Raw genomic sequence first — 23,627 nt, forward strand, 5'->3', positions numbered from 1 at the left:
CATCTTCTTTATCCATTCATCTGTCGATGGACATCTTGGCTCTTTCCACAGTTTGGCTATTGTGGACATTGCTGCTATAAACATCGGGGTGCACGTACCCTTTCGGATCCCTACTTTTGTATCTTTGGGGTAAATACCCAGGAGTGCAATTACTGGATCATATGGTAGCTCTATTTTCAACTTTTTGAGGAACCTCCACACTGTTTTCCAGAGTGGCTGCACCAGCTTGCATTCCCACCAACAGTGTAGGAGGGTTCCCCTTTCTCCACATCCCCGCCAACATCTGTCATTTCCTGACTTGTTCATTTTAGCCATTCTGACTGGTGTGAGGTGGTATCTCTTTGAGGTTTTGATTTGGATTTCCCTGATGCCGAGCAATATTGAGCACTTTTTCATGTGTCTGTTGGCCATTTGGATGTCTTCTTTGGAAAAATGTCTGTTCGTGTCTTCTGCCCATTTCTTGATTGGATTCTTTGTTCTTTGGGTGTTGAGTTTGATGAGTTCTTTATAGATTTTGGATACTAGCCCTTTATCTGATATGTCATTTGCAAATATCTTCTCCCATTCTGTCGTTGTCTTTTGGTTTTGTTGACTGTTTCCTTTGCTTTGCAAAAGCTTTTTATCTTGATGAAGTCCCAATAGTTCATTTTTGCCCTTGCTTCCCTTGCCTTTGGTGATGTTTCTAGGAAGAAGTTGCTTTGGCTGAGGTCAAAGAGGTTGCTGCCTGTGGTCTCCTTTAGGATTTTGATGGACTCCTGTCTCACATTGGGGTCTTTCAACCATTTGGAGTCTATTTTTGTGTGTGGTGTAAGGAAATGGTCCAGTTTCATTCTTCTGCATGTGGCTATCCAATTTTCCCAACACCATTTGTTGAAGAGACTGTCTTTTTTCCATTGGACATTCTTTCCTGCTTTGTCAAAGATGAGTTGACCATAGAGTTGAGGGTCCATTTCTGGACTCTCTATTCTGTTCCATTGATCTATGTGTCTGTTTTTGTGCCAGTACCATGCTGTCTTGATGATGACAGCTTTGTAAGAGCTGGAAGTCCGGAATTGTGATGCCGCCAGCTTTGCTTTTCTTTTTCAACATTCCTCTGGCTATGCGGGGTCTTTTCTGGTTTCATACAAATTTTAGGATTATTTGTTCCATTTCTTTGAAAAAAGTGGATGGTATTTTGATGGGCATTGCATTGAATGTGTAGATTGCTCTAGGTAGCATTGACATCTTCACAATATTTGTTCTTCCAATCCATGAGCATGGAACGTTTTTCCATTTCTTTGTGTCTTCCTCAATTTCTTTCATGAGTATTTTATAGTTTTCTGAGAGCAGATCCTTTGTCGCTTTGGTTAGATTTATTCCTAGGTATCTTATGGTTTTGGGTGCAATTGTAAATGGGATCAACTCCTTAATTTCTCTTTCTTCTGTCTTGTTGTTGGTGTATAGGAATGCCACTGATTTCTGTGCATTGATTTTATATCCTGCCACTTTACTGAATTCCTGTATGAGTTCTAGCAGTTTTGGGGTGGAGTCTTTGGGGTTTTCCACATAAAGTATCATATCATCTGCAAAGAGTCAGAGTTTGACTTCTTCTTTGCTGATTTGGATGCCTTTTGTTTCTTTTTGTTGTCTGATTGCTGTGGCTAGGACTTCCAATACTATGTTGAATAGCAGTGGTGATAGTGGACATCCCTGCCATGTTCCTGACCTTAGGGGGAAAGCTCTCAGTTTTTCCCCATTGAGAATGATATTCGCTGTGGGTTTTTCATAGATTGCTTTTATGATATTGAGGTATGTACCCTCTATGCCTATACTCTGAAGAGTTTTGATCAAGAAAGGATGCTGTACTTTGTCAAAAGCTTTTTCTGCATCTATTGAGAGGATCATATGATTCTTGTTCTTTCTTTTGTTAATGTATTGTATCACACTGATTGATTTGCGGATGTTGAACCAACCTTGCAGCCCAGGGATAAATCCCACTTGGTCGTGGCGAATAATCCTTTTAATGTACTGTTGGATCCTATTGGCTAGTATTTTGGTGAGAATTTTTGCATCCATGTTCATCAGGGATATTGGTCTGTAATTCTCCTTTTTGATGGGGTCTTTGTCTGGTTTTGGGATTAAGGTAATGCTGGCCTCATAAAATGAGTTTGGAAGTTTTCCTTCCATTTCTATTTTTTGGAATAGTTTCAGAAGAATAGGTATTAATTCTTCTTGAAATGTTTGGTAGAATTTCCCTGGGAAGCCATCTGGCCCTGGGCTTTTGTTTTTTGGGAGATTTTTGATGACTGCTTCAATTTCCTTAGTAGTTATAGGTCTGTTCAGGTTTTCTATTTCTTCCTGGTTCAGTTTTGGTAGTTGATACATCTCTAGGAATGCCTCCATTTCTTCCAGGTTATCTAATTTGCTGGCATAGAGTTGTTCATAATATGTTCTTATAATTGTTTGTATTTCTTTGGTGTTGGTTGTGATCTCTTCTCTTTCATTCATGATTTTGTTGATTTGGGTCATTTCTCTTTTCTTTTGATAAGTCTGGCCAGGGGTTATCAATCTTGTTAATTCTTTCAAAGAACCAGCTCCTAGTTTCGTTGATCTGTTCTACTGTTCTTTTAGTTTCTATTTCATTGATTTCTGCTCTGATCTTTATTATTTCTCTTCTCCTGCTGGGTTTAGGCTTTATTTGCTGTTCTTTCTCCAGCTCCTTTAGGTGTAGGGTTAGGTTGTGTACTTGAGACCTTTCTTGTTTCTTGAGAAAGGCTTGTATTGCTATATACTTTCCTCTTAGGACTGCCTTTGCTGCATCCCAAAGATTTTGAATAGTTGTGTTTTCATTTTCATTGGTTTCCATGAATTTTTTAAATTCTTCTTTAATTTCCTGGTTGACCCATTCATTCTTCAGTAGGATGCTCTTTAGCCCCCATGTATTTGAGTTCTTTCTGACTTTCCTCTTGTGATTGAGTTCTAGTTTCAAAGCATTGTGGTCTGAAAATAGGCAGGGAATGATCCCAATCTTTTGGTACCGGTTGAGACCTGACTTATGACCTAGGATGTGATCTATTCTGGAGAATGTTCCATGGGGACTAGAGAAGAATGTGTATTCCGTTGCTTTGGGATGGAATGTTCTGAATATGTCTGTGAAGTCCATTTGGTCCAGTGTGTCATTTAAAGTCTTTATTTCCTTGTTGATCTTTTGCTTAGACGATCTGTCCATTTTAGTGAGGGGGGTGTTAACGTCCCCCACTATTATTGTATTGTTGTCGATGTGTTTCTTTGCTTTTGTTATTAATTCCCTTATATAATTGGCTGCTCCCATGTTAGGGGCATAGATATTTACAATTGTTAGATCTTCTTGTTGGATAGACCCTTTAAGTAGGATATAATGTCCTTCCTCATCTCTTATTACAGTCTTTGGTTTAAAATCTAATTTGTCTGATATAAGGATTGCCACCCCAGCTTTTTTTGGTGTCCATTAGCATGGTAAATGGTTTTCCACCCCCTCACTTTCAATCTGGGGGTGTCTTTGGGTCTAAAATGAGTCTCTTGCAGACAGCATATCAATGGGTCTTGTTTTTTAATCCAGTCTGATAGCCTGTGTCTTTTGATTGGGGCATTTAGCCCATTTACATTCAGGGTAACTATTGAAAGATAGGAATTTAGTGCCATTGTATTGCCTGTAAGGTGACTGTTACCATATATTGTCTGTGTTCCTTTCTGGTCTATGTTGCTTTTAGGGTCTCTCTTTGCTTAGAGGACCCCTTTCAAGATTTCTTGTAGGGCTGGTTTTGTGTTTGCAAATTCCTTTAGTTTTTGCTTGTCCTGGAAGCTTTTTATCTCTCCTTCAATTTTCAATGACAGCCTAGCTGGATATAGTATTCTTGGCTGCATATTTTTCTCATTTAGTGCTCTGAATATATCCTGCCAGTCCTTTCTGGCCTGCCAGGTCTCTGTGGATAGGTCTGTTGCCAATCTAATGTTTCTACCATTGTAGGTTACATATCTCTTCTCCCGAGCTGCTTTCAGGATTTTCTCTTTGTCTATGAGACTCATAAGTTTTACTATTAGATGTTGGGGTGTTGACCTATTTTTATTGATTTTGAGAGGGGTTCTCTGTGCTTCCTGGATTTTGATGCCCGTTTCCTTCCCCAAATTAGGGAAGTTCTCTGCTTCATTATACCTTCTCCATTGCTCCATTGTACCATTATACCTTCTGCCCCTCTCTCTCTTTCTTCTTCTTCTGGGATCCCAATTATTCTAATGTTGTTTCGTCTTATGGTATCGCTTATCTCTCGAATTCTGCCCTCGTGATCCAGTAGTTGTTTATCTCTCTTTTTCTCAGCTTCTTTATTTTCCATCATTTGGTCTTCTATATTACTGATTCTCTCTTCTGCCTCATTTATCCTAGCAGTTAGCGCCCCCATTTTTGATTGCACCTCATTAATAGTCTTTTTGATTTCTACTTGGTTAGATTTTAGTTCTTTTACTTCTCCAGAAAGGGTTTCTCTAATAACTTCTATATTTTTTTCAAGCCCAGCTAGTATCTTTAAAGTGATAATTCTGAACTCTAGATCTGACATCGTACTAATGTCCGTATTGAGTAGGTCACTGGCAGTCGGTACTACCTCTTGTTCTTTTTGTTGAGGTGATTTTTTCCATCTTGTCATTTTGTGCAGAGGAGAATAGATTAATGAGAGAACAAAATGCTAGCAGAGTAACAACGTCCCCAGAAAATATACTCTAAACAAGTCAGAAAGACCTGAAGCAGTGGAAAAAGAAACAGAAAGAGAGAAAAAAGAAAAAGAAAAAAAAGAAAAAGAAAAAGATAAAAACAAACAAAAACAACAAAACAAAACAACAACAACAAAAAAAACCAGAATGTGATCAAATATGATCAGGCTGGTATATAGATCAGTGCCACACACTAGATTTGGGGTGTATTTTGGTCTGTTAGAAGAAAGTACCTCCCAAAATTTTAAAGAAAAAAAAACTTATATATGTACAAAAATAAGTGTTGATATGATGAAGGGATGGAATATGACTGTAAAGATGGAAATTATAAAAAATTTATAAAAGGAATTGATAAGAAGTTGTTTGAAAAAAGAAAGAAGAGGATTTAAAAAAAGAAAAAAGAAAAAAAAAGGAAGAGAATGTGATCAGGCAGGGGAGTAGAAAAAACCATATACTAGAGATTTAGGGTATATTTTAATCTGTTAGAAGAAACTACCTCAAAATTTTAAAGAGAGAACAACTTATATATATATGCCAAAAATATGGGTAACTACTATGAAGGGATAGAATATGACTCTAAAAATGAAAAATAAAAATGTTTTTTAAAAAAGGGATTGATAAGATGTTGGTTGAAAAAGGGAAAAAGAAAATTTCAAAAAAAAAAACAGTTAAAAAAAATTCACTTTGAAAGACTAAAGAATCATGGTAAAAAAGCCATGAATTCTATGTGCAGTAGTCCCCTAGCGCTGGAGTTCTGCCGTTCTCATTGATCGGTAAACTTGGTCTTGGCTGGCTGTTCTCGCTGATCTTCTGGGGAGGGGCCTGTTGCCGTGGTTTCCAAATGTCTCTGCCGGAGGCGGAATTGCCCCGCCCTTGCCCCCTCCCGGCTAAGTCATCTGCTCGGGTTTGTTCTCGGGGCTTTTGTTCCCTGCGAGTGTTCCGTACAGCTTTGGAGGCGGAGAGTGAAAATGGCGGCCTCCCAGTCTCCGCCCCGGAGGAGCCGAGAACTCGGGGCCCCGCTCCTCAGTGAGCCCCCAGAGAAAAGCCGTCAGTCACTCCCGTCTCCCCGGTCTCCGGCTGCACCCCGTGCTCACCGGCCTGTGACCGCGCGTTTCTATCTCTGGCACCCGACCCCGGGTGGAGTCTCCAAACCCAGCAGATCCCTGCGGTGCACTCCCGCGTGGCTCCTCCTGGAGGAGGAAGGTGAGTCTCCCCGGATCTGCCGCTTGTTGGGTCCCTGCTGGAGGAGCAGGGGCCCGACTGGGCCGCGGATCACGGTTTATGGCCACCCCGAGCTGAGAGCCCGCGCCTGGGCTCCGCCTCTGCAGCCGGCTTCCCTGCTCCGATACCTGGGAGCTCTGCCACCCTCAGGCACCCCCGGTCTTTCTGTGACCCCGAGGGTCCTGAGACCACACTGTCCCGGAGGGTTCCACCCCCCACTTAGCCACCAGAGTGACGTCCCTCAGCGGAGCAGACTTTTAAAAGTTCCGATTTTGTGCTCCGCGGCTCTATCACTTGCCAGAAGCGGCAGACGGAGGCCCCTCCCCGCCGTCTATCCTCCCGAATATCGCTGCGGATTCACTTCTCCGCACGTCCTACCTTCCAGAAAGTGGTCGCTTTTCTGATGAGAGAGTTGTTGCTATTCTTTTCTTCGATCTCCTGTTGAGTTTGTAGGTGTTCAGAATGGTTTGATCCCTATCCAGCTGAATTCCTGAGAGGAGACGAAATCCAGGTCTCCTACTCCTCTGCCATCTTGCTCCGCCCAGCCCCCCCCCCGCTCTCCTGTTTTTTTTTTTTAAAAAAAGATGTATTTATTTATTTGAGAGTGAGTCCCTGAGCAAGTTGGGGGAGGGGCAGAGGAAGAGACTCTTTCAAGCAGACTCCCCACTGAGCATGGAGCCCTACACAGGGCTCCATGTGGGGCTCGATCCTACAACTCATGAGATCACAACCTGAGCTGAAACCAAGAGTAGGATGTTTAATGGACTGAACGACCCAGGTGCCTCTGGTTATTGCTCTATTCTTTTCATGAGTTGATTATTTGGAGATAACTCTGCATCCTAGAAGATGTACATTACCTTCCTGGGCTTGAAAAAATTCCGAAGCCTGTTGTCTTCATATTCACACTGAGTTCTAGTGTAAGAATTGTTAAATGGTTGTCAAATGCTGTCATGATAGATTTCTATCATGATAGATTTCCAACACCTGGAAAAGCAGCCCATTGTATTCAGGAACCTGAATTCCGATTAAGCCATGGTATTTCTTGTTCACTTAAGCCAACCTCAATTCTCTTTCTATTGTTATAAGTAGTGGGATTGGTTTCAAGTGATTTCATTTTTAAAATGTACTTGCACATAACACATTAGTAAGATACCTTTTTAGGTATCTTGCCTTTTTAGAAGTTAAGAGAAATACAGAGGAGAGAAGCATCCTCTTTGACACTTTTATTGGTCAGAGAAAGCTACAACAAATCCAGTGGTTTCTGAATGTTTTACTACAAACAAAATGGTCACTATAACAGCTCTGAAATGATACTACATGAAAAGTTTAAGTGATAAGTATTCTTTTTGTTTCTGCTACTCTGGCCTTTGTGTTTTTTACAGACGAAGACAAGGATGCACATCAGACCAAATATTAATGATCATAAATAATAGCAATACAATAGGGAACCAAAAATTCATTTTTCATTAGGAAAAATAAAAAGAAAGAATGTAAATTTATCCCTTCCATTTTTTATTTATTGAAGCAAAAAGGCTGTTCAGCACAAATACAGCCATTGCTATCCAAAGTGAGATACAGATGAGCATGAAGGGTCCAAGGGGAAAGTAAAGTCACTCAGCCTGAGAGTTTCTCCCATCACGTTGGCCAGAGAAATAAATTACTGAACCTTACCTGAGTTTGGGTAGTTACCATTATTATGGAACCTGGCCTGGATCACCCGACGGAAGAACCAAGCGGCACCCGGAGATCTTGGAGGATAGGAGGTTTATTTAACGGTGGCGGGCTCAGAGGAGAGTGGTCTGCAAAGGTCTGAGCCCCAAGCACAAACAAAGGGGGCAATTTATACACTTCTACTTCCGCATAGTGGGCACTTTTGGCACATGCGCGAAGCGGGGCAGGGAGAAGTACCCGGATTGGTGTGCGTGGGAAGCAGAGCAGGGAGAAGAACCTGGAAGAGCCCCGGGGCAAGGACTGGGACTCTCTTGCCAGCTTGGTCGGTCATCTGAGGACACAGATTTTCCTTATCACCACAGTTGAGAGCCTTAGCACAGAAGCAAACTACTTCAACATAATTTTTATCTTGGCTACTCCTTTTATTTTGAGGTGCCCAGAGTGTCTGAGAGCCTCAAAGAGCTCTTTGTTCCTGTCTAAAATAAGCACATGATGAACTGTTAACAACCTCCTATGAGAAATGGTATGCACTACTCAACCTGTGTCCAATTTGAGGCAGACACAAGCCAAGGGACCATTAATTTATCTCCTTCACAAATGGCACCGAAATCAGTAAACTTCAAGCAAGACTAAATAGATTTTTTTTTTTTTTTTTTTTTTGGCCTTGTTTGATCTCTCCAGAGATCTGTAGTTAGGAATGAACATTTGGAGGAATTAAAGACAGATAATGTTAACTGAATATCAGTTAGAGGCTAAGCTTCTGATTTTCCTGTGGAGGGTCGGACTTGTAGTAATGAATATGTAAGTCAATAAGTGAAAGTGCTGTGCCAATTGTAAAGGGCTCTACAAACCTAAAGTATGTACCGAGGGCCAGAAATTGCTTCGGAATTACTTCAGGATTATTGCCTTGGTCTTGGTAATTCCAGAGACCATGTACCAGGCCCAAGTACCCTGCATTTTCTCTGATAAAATAGATCATCTGATAGAAGGAGTCACGACCAGGGCAAAATTGGGGCCTCGGATGATATGGAGTGTATGTGTGGGTGTTTTCCGCACAGACCATATGCTGCTACTTCATTCACCACTTGAGGATATTCATTCATCGGAGCATGCCTGGGATGCATAATAGATGTTGCCCAGGTAAGCCTACAGAAGAAGAGCAGTGTAATGCCATCATATAGTTGACCCTTCTCCATAGAGCCAAAAACATTTCCAAGAATGATCCCAGAATGGCTGCTCATGGCAGATCAGAGCAGCTGCTATTTTGTCACATTTTATGGCACAGAGGACTAAGAGATTAAATGACATGGATGAAGTCTAAATAATGGGCACAGAGAAAGGGACAGACCCCCCAAGTATTTAGAGCTGACCCCATGAGGTTGAAGGAGTACATCCAGCTAAAGCAGCCTTACACTCTGTGCCCTGCTTCCTCTCACTCCCTCACACCATCAGGCTACAAATCACGACAACTCTAGCCCAGGTTTAAATGCTTCATTGACCTTTCCTGCCCTTCTCCATCCCATTTACAGAAGTCCTAATGATCTGCTTGATTCTTGAATCTTATCCTAAAAGGATTTGGGGAATTTTAAAAACATACACAGTTGTAACTCTGCAGGAAAGCATAAGTCTATTTACTACAACAGTCCATAGACAAAGGCAGCATGGTTTAATAATTAAGAGAATGGACTCTGGGGTCAAAGCCCAACTCTGTCAATATTTTACACAGTATCTTTCAGCAAGTAACACAATCATCCTAAACCCCAGTTTCTTTTACTACACAAATATTTATTGAGTGCTTACTTTCTGTGAATCCCTGTACTATGTTTGAGAGTATTATGGGAAACATGGTAAGAAAATCTGTAACATCTAAACATGGTAAGAAATGAACAATAGGAATATGGAGTGCCTTTAGAATTAACAATACAATAAAAATCTGGAGGGAATTTTTGAGAATCTTAAAAACAAAAGAAAACAAAACACAACTAATGCCTCAATTTTATATTTTATTACTCTCTGCCTATCATCTACCAATCCTTTGTTCACTTCCACCCCAACCACAGAGATTTTCCATTGTTATTTACTGTTTACTAGGGTCATCTCATCCAGATGGGTAACTCTTCTAACACCTTGACCTCTCAGTATCTTGACCTCTACTCCAACGCTTGTGAAATTCACATTTACTCCACCTTAGTCATCCCCACGATGACTCACAGACATGGTCTGAAGTGAATTTCAGTGTCTGAGAGCCTCAAAGAGCTCTGGCTCTTTGTGTGTTTTTTAATTATTTATTTATTCACCAAATATTTAACAAGGGTCTACAATGTCATAGGCACCATTCCGAGTTCTGAGGATAACTGGTGAACAATATAGGCCAGCACTTGCCCACAGAGGGAAAGGAAACAGATAATAAGGAAGTAAAAGAAGAAGAAGAAAAGAATTTCAGATGGGAGAAAGTCCTAAAAGAAAAATGGTGGCAGTGTGGGGTGAATAATGAATTTGCCAGACTTGGAAGAGAGTGTTATGTTAGTTAGGATGATTAAGGAAGATCTCTCTAAGGGAGTGGCAGTTCAGAGAGATCTGGATGGTGAGAGGAGTCATCCATAGAAAGGCAGAGGTGGAAATGTTTCCAACAGTAGGGACAAAGTGTGAGGGCAAAGTGTGAGGCAGGGAGGACTCTGGGGTGATTAAGCCACAGCAGCAAGCCAGTATAGCCGAAAGTGAGTGAGGGGATAGTGGGAATTGACATTGGAGTCACAGCAAGGGCAGACCAGGTAGAATTTTTAAGTCTTAGCTAGGAGTTTGAATTTTATCTTAAGTCTTAAGAATCCACTGGAGAATTCTAAGTGGGGTTGAGGTGGGAGGATGGATGCAATACATTTGTAGGGTGTTATTTTGGCTATTATGGAGGGAAAGAAGGCATAGAATGGAGTTAACAACGACACTTGTCATACTCGGTGTTTTCTCAATAGCAGACCCTGCAGGATGGACTGGGATGCAGGTAATTTGCTGGGGAGGTAACCCCAGAAAGCACAAGTGGAGGAGAGGAAAAGTGAGGCAGGGAAAGGGAAGCACCGATATGAGAGCATCCGTGAGCAGGCTGCAGCTGTAGCAGTGGGCTCCATCCCACTTCACAGGTAGCGCATGCACCACAACTCTCGTAGCCTGAGATAGGCCTCCGGCAAAGTGGCAGAGATGCTTGGACACTCGACAAGCTCTTCGTGTGTATAGCCATCAATCACAGCTTGAAGGGGAAGGCTGTGATTGTCAACAGGGCTAGTCAGTCCCCATTTCTTTGAACAAACCCTCAGCCAGATGTGTCTGTGAAGGTATTTGGAGATGAGATTAAAGTTCATAATCAGTTGACCTTCAGTAGGGAAATTATCCTGGATACTCTGAGTGGGCCTGAGTCCACCCGTTGAAAGGCTTTAAGAGCAGAAATGAGGCTTTCCTGAGGAAGTAGAAATTCTGCGTGCAGAGAGTAGAGTTCACACCCAACAGCTCCAGCCCCCCCCCCATTCCTAATGGCCTGCCCTACAGATTTCAGCCTTGCCTTGCCAGCCCCCACCATTGCATAAGATAAATCGTGGCAAGAAATCTCTTAATATATAATCTCCTATTGGTTTTGAATCCTGACTGATAAAAGAAGGAACCACACTGGTCATTTGAACAGAGAGCATTTAACATAAGGATAAACTAAACTGTCATTGGAGGACTGAAAAGGCCAGGTGGTAATACTGAAGTACCATAGAGATGGTATCTGCAGGAAGCAGCTTCTACCCCTGAGCTGGAAAAGCAAAGGGAAGATGGGGTTTTAACACCTAGAAGCTTGAAGGAGGGGACCCATTAACCTGGGCCTCAGACCTCTGCTGGTGATCGTCTCTCTGAGGGGCTGTGATAAGCCTGCTCTTCTTTCTTAATGTAGATGCAGTAATTTGTCCTTTTTTTTTTTTTTTTTTTAATGGAGGATGTTCTGGCATGCAGCAGATTATTGGATCTCTAAAAACTTTACAGAATTGCCCCCTGGATTTTGGTAGGTTTTTTTTTTTTTACACCATCTGGCTCACATGTGTCTTACCAAGGCATCCGGAGAACTCACCACTTACTGCTCCCCAAGTTAACTTGATGTGATCAATACAGTGGAGTACTACTATGTTGTGTGAATGTCAAAATATTAACACCCCTCTGGGCTGTATTTTATCAAAGAGAGCAGGAAAGTTAACGTAGCCCTGGGACAAGAAAGTGAATGTGTCCTGCTGTCCTTCTGATGAAAAACAAAACTGCTTGTCAACTTCTTACCTGCTGGGAATTGAAAAGAATGTGTTCCTAATTCAAAGGGATACATGCCCCCCCCCAATGTTTATAGCAGCATTATTTACAATAGCCAAATGATGGAAGCAGCCCAAGTGTCCATTGATGATGAATGGATAGAGAAGATGTGGTATATAAAGTAAAAATGTCCCTAAAGGCCACTTCCTATATCTTGATTTTTCCTAGTAAATGAGGCAAGCAATTCTAAGACCTTCCACAAACATCTAGCCATCTAAAATAGAGAGGTGACTCCTTCTGCCTATACAAACAAACTAGCTATTAGAGGGTGGCCAGGGTATGCTACTCTTAGGATTTCATAATGTCTTCAAACTGAGATGTCAATGTTCTCAGTACAAAAACCCCAAGATCAGATGCTTACATAAGGAAAGTGCTATTCGCCCAGTAATCCAAAAAAGCAAATGGATAATGCTGGCCATATTTTGCCTTTCTGACATTTCCTTGGAAATCTGCAAGCACCTCCTCTTTTCCTTCTTCTAATAAGACCATTTAAATGTGTGTTAAGCAACTACAGAATACAAATAAAAAGTTTGACAAAAATGAAAAAAAGTGATCTGTATGTATATCTATATAAGGGAATATTACTCGGCCATAAAAAAGAATGGAACCTTACCATTGGCAATGACGTGGTTGGAGCTAGAGAGTATAATGCTAAGTGAAATAAGTCAATCAGAGAAAGACAAATACCATATGATTTCACTCATATGTAGAATATAAGAAACAAAACAAATGAGCAAGGGGAAAAAGAGAGAAGGAGAGAGACAAACCAAGAAATAGACTCTTTACTATAGAGAACAAACTGATGGTTACCAGAGGGAAGGTGGGTGGGGGGATGGGTGAAACAGGTGGTGGGGATTAAGGAGGGCACTTGTGTGGAGCATAAGGTGATGTATGCAAGTGTTGAATCACTATATTGTACACCTAAAACTAGCATAACACTGTATGTGAACTAACTGGAATTAAAATAAAAACTTGAAAAAAAGAAAGAAAGAAAAGAATGTGTTCACTAGCTCAATAGCTGGAACCAAGTGGTGGGGGCTGGACTGATCCGACCAGTAAAGCTACCGCAGCTGGCAGAACAGCCTGACTGGGAGCGCTGCTCAGCTAAGCTGCTAGAGAACCACCGTTAGCCACCATGGTCTGTACTCTTTTGTTTGGTTGGTTCTGGTTTTGGTTTTGGTTTTGGTTTCTGGGGTTTTTTTTAGGTGTGAAATGAAAAACAGAGTGAAGTGCAGGAAACACACAAGTATTTAAAGAGTACTGCTTGAGAGACTTTTACATATGTACATGAAACCAATGCCCAGCTCATGATATGGAACGTTTCCAGCACCCTGGTAGGTGCCCTTTCCCCCTTAACACTCCTCACTCATCCCCCCACTCATAACCATTGACTTCTATCACTGTTAATTAGTTTTTCTTGTCCTTGCACTTCTTGTAAGGTGTTGGGCTTCTTTTGCCTGACACGGTATCTGTGCGATTCATCCATATTGTCGCATGCAGCAGCAGTTCATTATTTTTTATTGCTCTGCGGATTTCCGGTGTATAAATAAACTGTACTCTATCCATTCTTCTGTCAATGGATTTTTGGGTTGTGTACATCTTGGAGCTATTATTAGTAAAACTTCTATGTACATTCTTTTATTTAAATAGCGTATGTGAAATAAACCATGATCGGACAGTGGTTGGCATTCCAGGCTTCCCTGATCCCATGGCCAAGCAGGAGAGCAACATGGGTGCTGAAGGTAAGCAGGTGCATGGGAACCGTCCACCATGGCCTTAGGTGGATGTGGACGTGGAGCAAGGGGGTATGGGATGGGGCATCAACAGCATTGCTGCACTACTCCCGAGGGGCATTTTGAGGTCTAAGTGGGATAATGTATCCAGAGCACATAGATGTAGGGATTACTCAATAAAAGGTGGTTGTTTTTATTATTTTACTAAACTTATAACCTGAGACTTTTAAAGCAGCAGGCCTCAGGTAGGTACAGTAGTTATTTAGAAAGAGCCTTCTGAATTTATACCACATCGCTGCCCTATCCCACCACCCTTCCCTTGTGCTGCGAAGGCTTCATACTCAAAAGAGAGTCCACAGACCAGCAGCCTCAGCATCAACTAGGAAGATGCTAGAAATGTGGGATCTTGGTCCCCACTGATCAGAATCTGCATTTGAACAAATGAGTGATTTTACGGACATTGCATTTTGGTAAGCACAAGCATAAGGCAGCACATTGGAATCACATGGAAAGCTTTAAAAACTTACATGTTTAAGGGGCGCCTGGGTAGCTTAGTCGTTAAGCGTCTGCCTTTGGCTCAGGTCATGATCCCAGGGTCCTGGGATCGAGCCCCCCCCCACCGCCCCGAGTCGGGCTCCCTGCTCGGCGGGAACCCTGCTTCTCCCTCTCCCACTCCCCCTGGTTGTGTTCCCTCTCTGGCTATGTCTCTCCTGTCAAATAAATAAAATCTTAAAAAAACCCCACACATTTAAAATTTAGTGAACAAGTGAACTCTTTTTGTCACAGAATGCCTTTTAACATCTCATGAAATACACCTTAGGAAATGTTGATTTTTGCTTAAAAATCAACTTTAAGAAATATGTATTTCAAAAAGAAGATTAGGGGCACCTGGGTGGCTCAGTCCATTGGGCATCTGCCTTCGGCTCGGGTTATGATCCCAGAGTCTTGGGATCGAGCCCCATGTCAGGCTCTCTCCTCAGCGGGGAGCCTGCTTCTTCCTCTTCCCTCTGCCTCTCCCCCTGCTTGTGCTCTCTCTCTCTCTGACAAAGAAATAATAATAAAAAAAAAAGAACAAAAAGAAGATTAGAATTAAAGAGCAAAATGTGAGTAGAGTTATCTCTGGGTGATAGTCTTATTTCTGTTTTCCTTTTCTTCTTTATGTTTTTCTTTCTTTCCAAAGTTTTTATAACACTTTCAGGATCAAAATTAGGGGACTTGGTAATTATGTTTCGATGATAGAAATATTTTTCAGAACTGCATGTGATGTATTTAAGAATGAGGTATTGGAGTGCCTGGGTGGCTCAGTTGGTTAAGCGTCCAACTCTCGATTTCAGCTCAGGTCATAATCTCAGGGTTGTGAGATCGAGCCCCATGTGTGGCTCCACGCTGGGCATGGAGTCTGCCTGGGATTCTCTCTCTCCCTCTCCCTCTGCCGCTCCCTACCCCAACACACGGGCATGTGAGCATGTACTCCCTCTCGCTCAAAAAAGAATGAAAACTCTCAAAAGATACAGTAAAATATAGGAATTTGTTGAAAAAGATAAAGTAAATATAGCAGAAAGTAAGCAATTGTCGAACCTAGGTGGAGATTATATGAGGACTAATGCTTTTTCAACTTTCCATATGTTTGAAAACTTTCACAACAATAAGTTGGGGAGATAAAAAGTAAAAAAGTCAGTTTGGAATAACATGATCTTTATGTAAAAAGTTTTTAAGTACGTATCTAAGTATATAACACATAGAAACATTGTAGGAAGACTCACACAGAATAGTGCTTCCCTTCGGGAATGAAACTGAGATTGAGGACTATCATAGAGAAGATTTTAACTTTGTCTCTAATGTGTCAAATTTTTCAAGAGTGCCTTTGTGCATTATATTTATAAGAAACATATTTTCATGGGCACATGGTGTTTAAGATATATGGTGTCAGAACCAGGCAAGTCCATGCCCTACTATCATCAGAGTAACACCTCAAGTCTAGGATTCCATCAGGTCCTGTGTGCCAACACTGAAGAGAAGTACAGCTAAGTCTCTTGCATGATCCAGTGGAAGACTATTGAATCGTGCTTTAGGCTAAAAAGAATAAAATCCTACTCTAGGAATATTGGAGCCTTCAGCCATGCAAGAGGGCATAGTCTTTTTTCTGAGCTTAAGGAACAGGCATGACTTCTCATGTGCCTGTTTGCTAACACATGCTTTTATGTATGGAAGCATTTCATCCGAACTCCCTATAGCTGTAACAGACTACCCAGTAGAAAGGTTGTGGAGGAAATCTATGGCTCTCACAAACTCCAGTCACAGGAAGCTTGCAATACCCACCACCACCGCAGAACCTACACAAAAGACCAAATTGGTTTAAGGTAATACACCACCTAATTTTAATTAACGTTTAAAAAAAACATTATTATTGAATCCAGGTAATAACAGAAAAGGAAGAAGAGCGCCATGCTTCTTTCTCCCACTTCCTTCTCTCATCCACGTTCTCCTTTCCTTCATTTATTCAGGATGTATGTGAAATCTCAAAGTTTTTGTTATTTTTGCTCATCATTTCTCATTTAAAATTCTGTGCTTTCATTCTTTTTAGCCTATGATGCAGATATTTCAGTGGCCTTTATGACTGCAGTTATTAGGAGTTTGGGTATTGTCGTAAAAGATTCTTGTCTGTGCTGGAATTTACCCAGTTTGAGTAATGGAACTGTAAGGAAAAAGCTAACAAGGGCTTTTCCAGGGGGTGATCATGATGTGAAATGTGCAACAAGGTGTTATGATTTCAAATTATAAAGATCCCAGTAAAAATACACAGTTAGCATAAAGTTACTGCTCAAGCCTCTTATGCTTTATTTTTTTCTAAGTCAAACTAAAGCCATTTCCAAATCTGCACTTGCCAGTGTACTGAGAGGTCCAACGTCAGAAGGTCCCTCCCTCTACCTAGGGCCATTTAGGAAACCCATAAAGCTCAGACTATCCAGAAAACTTGGGGACAGGCCTCTCTTCTTGAGGACTTTGTAGCTGCTATTGCTATGCAGGCTGTATAGCCTTCCTGTTCCACTAGGAGTCGGGTAATTATTGGCCCTACTTCCACAGCTGAGCAAGAGGATTTTTGATTGCATCTCCCAATGCTATTGTGGTAAATTGTTACAGTAATGACCCCTAATGAATCCCTCTCCCTCTATGCATGCCCTTGTGTAGTTCCTCCCCCAATTACTCAAGCTTTTGCCAGATGACTTGGTTTGGCCAATGAGGTAGTAGAAAACATGCTGCAAGCTAGAAAACAACTTGCACCCTAGGGCTTGTTCTCTCTGGCTACTGTCGGACTGCCACGTGAAGAAGCCCGGGTCTTTCCACTGGAGGATGAGACCCCACGGAGCCACATCATGCTGTCCCAGCTGAGACCTCCTAGACTAACAGGCTCAGGGCCAATCTGCCGGCTCTCTGTAATCACATGCGTGACCGCAGGTGTAACAGCAGAACTGCCCGCTAGGGGCGCCTGGGCGGCTCAGTCAGTTAAGCGTCCGACTCTTCATTGCGGCTCAGGTTATGATCTCAGGGTGGTGAGATGGAGCCCCGCGTCTGGCTCCAAGCTCAGCAGGGAGTCTGCTGGAGATTTTCTCTCTCTCTCTGCCCTTCCCCACCCTCCATCCCCCGGTCACCCCCCAAATAAATAAATAAATCTTAAAAAAAAACCTGCCCAGCTAAACCCAGCCCAAATTACTGGCCCATGGAATCATGAGGAAATAACATTTTTTTAAAAGAAGTGTTTTTTAAGCCAGTATGCTTTAAGATGAATTGTACGACAAAGGTTTGTAGGATGGCCGCGGTGATTCCAAATAGCAGGTGTTCACATCCTGCACAATCCCTTCCCCTTAAGTGTGGATGGGACATGTGACTTGCTTCTAGCCAATAGAATATGGCGAAGGTGAAGGGATTCTGCAGATATAAATAAGGTCTGTTGATTCTGAGTTAATCAAGAGAGAGATTATCCTGGGTGACCCTGCCTTAATCAAGTGAAAGGCCTAAGAGAGGAACTGGGTCCTCTCTGAGGCCAGTGACTCTTTCTCTGTTATTAAAGAAGCAAGCCGTCAGGAGTTCTTTAGATGCAAGGAAATGAATTCTGCCAACAACCTGAATGATTTTGGAAGCATATTTTCCCCCAGACAAGCCTTTATATGAAAATGCAGCCCAGCTGACACCTTGATTATAGCCTTGTGCGACCCTGAGCAGAGGACCAGCTGAGCCAGACCCAGACTCCTAACCCAGGGAAACTGTGAGATAATAAATGTGTGCTGATTTAAGCCACTAAATTTGCAGTAATTTGTCATGTAGCGATAGAAAACTAATACAATTTGTTACTTGGCAATGTATACCCTATATGGCCACATTACCAGGTATTCTGTTCCTTTGCATCCATATGCTAACCCTTTAAAAACTCTGTCATCTTTTAGGGCATAAATCCAGTGACCAGCCCAGTATTAATACAGAAGGACTTTTGTCCTAGGAAATCCCTCAGTCTAAAGCAAACTGGATGGTTTGTCACCCCAATAGCATAGTAAGTCACCACACGTGCAGATAGCCACTTACTGTCTTTCCTCTCTTCAAGAGAAGCTAAAGCTCTTTTTCTTAGGATCATGCCTCATCTCCTCTTTAGCTTCTATCTTCAGCTCTCAGTGAGACATTGACTTAATCCCCTTCAAGGAGGCAGAAAGCTGTTATTTCCTGGCAGGAAAATAAAGTGGTGGGGGCATGCAGGAGTAGGCTCAGACATTTTGAAGTACAAAAATTCCTGGTTGGCAGTGGAAGAAAGACCTTTCTCTAGCGAGTTCTAAACAGCCAAAAAGCTGGAACATGCCAGGTGATTTTTTTGGTCTTCATAACTCATCTTATTCAGAGATAAGAATTCAGGAAAGAAAGCCAGCCTGAAGTAAGGGCTCTCACTGCTACTCGTGCTTGGTAGGCCCACCTCATCCTCACTGAGCCTGGCTCCAAACTAGCCGGGAGCCCTAGCCAGCCAAAGCCAGTAGGACCTACCCAACCCTCCACCCCCACCCCAGCCATGTAGTGGGGCCCAGAGCATCTCTTCAGGCCCCAATCCTACCTGCTGTCCCAGCGTGTTCCAGCTGTTCCAGTCTGGTTCTGACTATATTGCCTCTTACTGGTTGGTGCTTAGGACTGGCCCTTGCTTCATACCTCTGCTGTCCACTGGCCCACCCCAACCTCATACCCAACTCAGGCTTCTGGAATTCCAGCCTGGAATTGGAGCCCTAGCCCTCCATTTATCCAAGAGGGAGTTAAGATCTATGAAGTAGCAAATCTGGACCTGCTAGCCTCATAAGCAATTAGGAATAAAGTTCCAACCCAGACCTGGCCCCAAGATTTGTCCCAATTCCTGTGTCCAGTCAGCTCTACTAGGGGTTCCCTATGCTCTCAGCATGGCCCTGATACCTGCTCCCCTCTTACTTTAAGTCAGAAGGTTCTGCCAGCTCTTAGGGGTATCCCAACATCAGTCTACAAGGCTGACAAATGGGAATTCATGATGCACAAAACCCAGCTGGATTTGGAAAGAGAGGACTTCAAGTAGAAAAACAAAAACCAGCACGTCTTCTGTCATTTGGGGAAGGAGGGTATAAAAAGAGGAGTGTCTTCAGAGTAGGCTGCATGAGACAGAATTATCTAAATAAAGATCCAAGCACCCTTGCTCCCAACCCCCATCCTAGATCAGTCTGCCTGGATATTGTTTGTAGGTTCTCACATGGTCCAACTATCAGTTTTTGATATAGGATATGCTCAGGTTTCTGCAGAAAATTTAACTTTCTACTATCCAGATAGAATAAATGTGAAGAGGAAGATCTGATAGGTCTCAGGTTAATAATCTCTCAGTGTTTCTTCCAACTAGCCCTATAAAATAGCCATTTATATCAGTAACCATAATGACAGCTTCAGAATCCCGCGGCTTTACACAACGATTACCTACTCTGGCTGGTGCATCTGCGGGTTGGTGGGGGGAGGCGGGGCGCGGGGGGGGGGGGGGCGGCTGATCTAGGCTGAGTGTGCGTCCAGACCTGCTTCCTGCGTCTCTCCTCCTCCTCCTTACACTGGGCTGACCACAACATTTTCTTCTCATAACAATGGCAGAAGCACAATGGGGTGACTGAAAGCACACACGCCTCCTCACGACCGGCACTTGGTCGCCCTGCCCTCCATCCAGGGGCCACAGCAAGTCTCGTGTTTAAACCCAGCACCCAGGCCTCTCGTGCAAATTGCAGAGTCACAGGGCAAGCGGTGTGGCGACGAGGCGACAAAAATTGGTGCCTGTAAGTCAATGTACCAACGTATCTGATAGGATCGTGACTCCCCACGCTTGTGTCTCACCACGGCGGTTCCGTCCGGTGTTTCCCTAAGTAGGGCCTGCAGCACATGTGTATTTGCATTCTTCTGTGTCCCAGCAGCGCATTCAATGAGTTTCCCTCCGCCGATCTTGGGCTTCTTCAACGGAAAGATTTCTGGTTACTTCAGCCTCTTAAATTTACACTCTGGTGAATATCAGGGTGTGTGCGGCTCCCGGAAGTCTCACCTGCCTTGCCTCACATGAAATAAGAGCCTTCAAATCTTCTTGGGGGAAAATCCCCTGATTTAAATCCTTTTGAATATGTCACTTTGTCATTTTAAAGATACTGGTTTTGTTGAGTCTCTGACATAGTTCCTGCCACAGAATATGTATTTCATTCCTCTGTTTTCCCGGAGACTTAATATGGCTCTGGCCATGTTTTCCTAACTACAAATCAGGTGCACAGGCTGACAAGGAGAGGGACAGCAGAAAGGACTGTTTAAAACTGGCAATTACTGCATTTGACATATTGCTTATTTACTGAGAATTTGTATTCTTCATATTTCCCCTCACAGGGTATTAAATTTTGATTAAACCCCAGAACCTCTGACTGGTTTCCATAAATAGAGAAAACTCTGTAGTCTTAGGCAATGTTTTTATATGCAAAATGAGTTGCTAACTTATCATGCTAATTGCTCTGATGTTTGTCCCCCTAAGTCCTAAGCACTCCCTTCAGATTTGCACTACATCTTCCTACCAGCCTATGGCATTCTGGGTGGTAAGCAATATTTTTTAAATAAGGTTCCATTTCCACAAACATTGTATCACCTCTAAAAGAAATTTATACCTCTGTTTGCCTGGACCTCAAGCCAGAAACATCCAGTGAAAACACATAAAACGTTCTCTGGAATAAGCAGAGCTCAAGGTCATTGTTTCTGGGTATCTAGGGCACAATCCAACCCTACAAAAATAATATCAGCACTCACTGTGTGCCAGGCTTTGTGCTAAGTGCTAGCATCCTAAGTGTTACACCATCCTAGCGAGTCCTCACCTGGGCCTTATAAAGTGGATGCTATTGCCTTCCAGGATGCTGATGAGAATACTGACCAACCACGGCCTTAAACATATTGGCAGAGCCTGGATTTAGACTCAGATGCATCTGACCCCATAGTTTATTTTTAACTCTTGAAAGGACCCCTTGACACTGTCTTCATGATGAGAGGAATATAATGGAACCCCCCAACCTTAGATGTGTTAACAAAGTCTGTATCTGCTACATATTGCAATGACTCCACAAGAAAAAATTTCTTTAAGAACTGTCTTTGAGGCGTGCCTGGCTGGCTCAGTCAGTAGAGCATGCGACTCATAATCTTGGGGTTTTGAGTTCAAGCCCCACAATGGACATAGAGATCACTTAAACAACAACAACAATTGTCTTTGAATCCTGTTAATCCATTAAAGGACATCCTCAATTATTTCCCCACACTTCGTTTTTGCAAGAGTGTTATTTCCAAGACCCCTTGGTTCCTGGGTATATATATTGAACATAGGACCCAGATGTCTTTCTCTTGGGCATCTCCAGATAGTTTATCCTAATTTTCCCCCCAATACACATAATTTAGGTAATCAATCTCATTTTACACATTTTATTCACTCCCTTCTTAAGTAATGATTCTTGCTTAAAAAGATGACTTTCGCATGAATATTATTCATAATAGCAAAAACCTGGAAACAACCCAAATATCCACCAACTGATTAATGGACAAGTAAAATGTGGTCCATCGATACAACAGAACACTACTCAGCAGTTAGAAGGAATGAAATACTGATAAATGCTGAACCTGGATCAACCTCAAAAACATGGTGCTAAGTGGAAGAAGCCAGCCACAAAAGAGCATGTGTTGTATCATTCCATTCATATGGAACACCCAGGAACGGAAATCTATGGAGACAGAAAACAAGAGTGGTGATTACCTGGGCCGGGGGCGGGGCGGGGGGGCGGGTGCTGGGTCGCGGGGGGGAAATGCAGTGGGAAAGAGGCTGAGGGCATCGAGCGGTGCTAATGAAAACGTTCTAAACCTGCATTGTGGTGATGGCTGCACGACTCAGTAAACTGACTAAAAATTATTGACTTGTATATTTAACATTAGTGAATTTCACGGTATGGAAACTATACTTGAATACCATTGTTAAAAAAAATTAACTCCTGGAAAACACTTGGTCACGTGAAAAATTGGTCAAATTCTTTGTACAGTAAGCTGCTGAGAGATGAATTTCCTCCTCTATACCATGAAGATAGTAGGAATTCCTATCTCAAGGAAAACTACCTGAGTATCAAATGAGATATTAAAATGCACGTGCCTTGAAAACGGGAAAACGGTTAATAGAGGAAAGAGTCCTTTGGCTCAGCGGTGGGCGGAAATTATTTCATTCTCGCCTCTAGGTGGTGCTAGAATCTAAAAATGAGCAGGCCCCTGGTACATGCCGAGGCTTGGTGCAAAATTACCTTTCCCTTTGAGATTACATCCCTAAAGGGAATTTTTAGTCCAATTGTCCTGGAGTCCAGAGCCTTCTTGTGAATCAATCTTAGTATAACAGAAATCCGACGTCAGTGCTGGTGTTCTAACCATTGGCCGACTGTCAGTTGCTCCTTCCTTGTTGTATATCTCCCTCTTTGTCACGGGGAAGGATTCCTTGTCATTGATCCACATTCATCTTCCTTTTCTTTACATTTTCATGGAAACTTTCGTTTTCATCATAGCTGCACACACCTATTCGATTGCATTTTCAATTTTCTCAGTACTTTAAGACTTAACTGGGAATTCATCAAACCATTTGCAAAAGGTCTCAAAAATAAACCTATGCCTACCAAACATGGCCACAGCAATGGAGAAGTGCAACTCCAGAGTCCCTGCTCCAGGCACGTGTTGGTAGCAGGAACAGCTGATGTAGTTACTTTGCCGAATGCTACATAGCTTTACATATGAGAGTGTGTGCTTTGATAGTTGTAAGGTGAGCTCCTGTATCAGGTTCAGGACTTCAGTCTGAGTCCAACCCCCTATTTCTCTTAAAAAAAAAAAAAAAAAAGATGGGTTTATAGATTACCTTTTTGCTCTTCATCTGGTGGTTTCTAGAAGCATTTGGTTCAAGTAGGAGAGCCAAGAGCTCACAGCATAAGACACTGTACAGTAAGGACACACAGTACCCTTATCTGAGCCCCTGGGCCCCTACATGGCCACTTTACTCCCTTTCAGTGGGTGCAGGGCTGGTCCTTTAAGGAGGTATGAAAGCTGAAGCTTGTGCCCCATGATGTGTTTTGCAAAAGGAAGAATCCAGAAGAAGCACGAGAACATGCACTCAGGAGTTGTGCAAACAGACAGCTCATTACCAAGAACTCGTCACTGGTGAAAATACTTTCCCACAAGAGGAAGGGTTTGAAAAACAGCTTTTGCCTCTTGGAGCCCTGTCTTTGGTGGAAACAGATCAGCTTTTAAAATACAATACCATAAAAGCTTTAAAAAGTGGTATTTAAGCAGCATGGAAATAGCCTACGAGAAATTAATGCAAAATCAATTCAGGCACACAATTTACATCTGCTGCGTTACCCAGAATGGCTCTCTTCTATAACTGGA

This window comes from Mirounga angustirostris, unplaced genomic scaffold (assembly GCF_029215605.1).
Source record: "Mirounga angustirostris isolate CCGP_5_RB_7025 unplaced genomic scaffold, mMirAng1.0.hap1 SCAF_1, whole genome shotgun sequence".
NCBI classification, from domain to species: Eukaryota; Metazoa; Chordata; class Mammalia; order Carnivora; family Phocidae; genus Mirounga; species Mirounga angustirostris.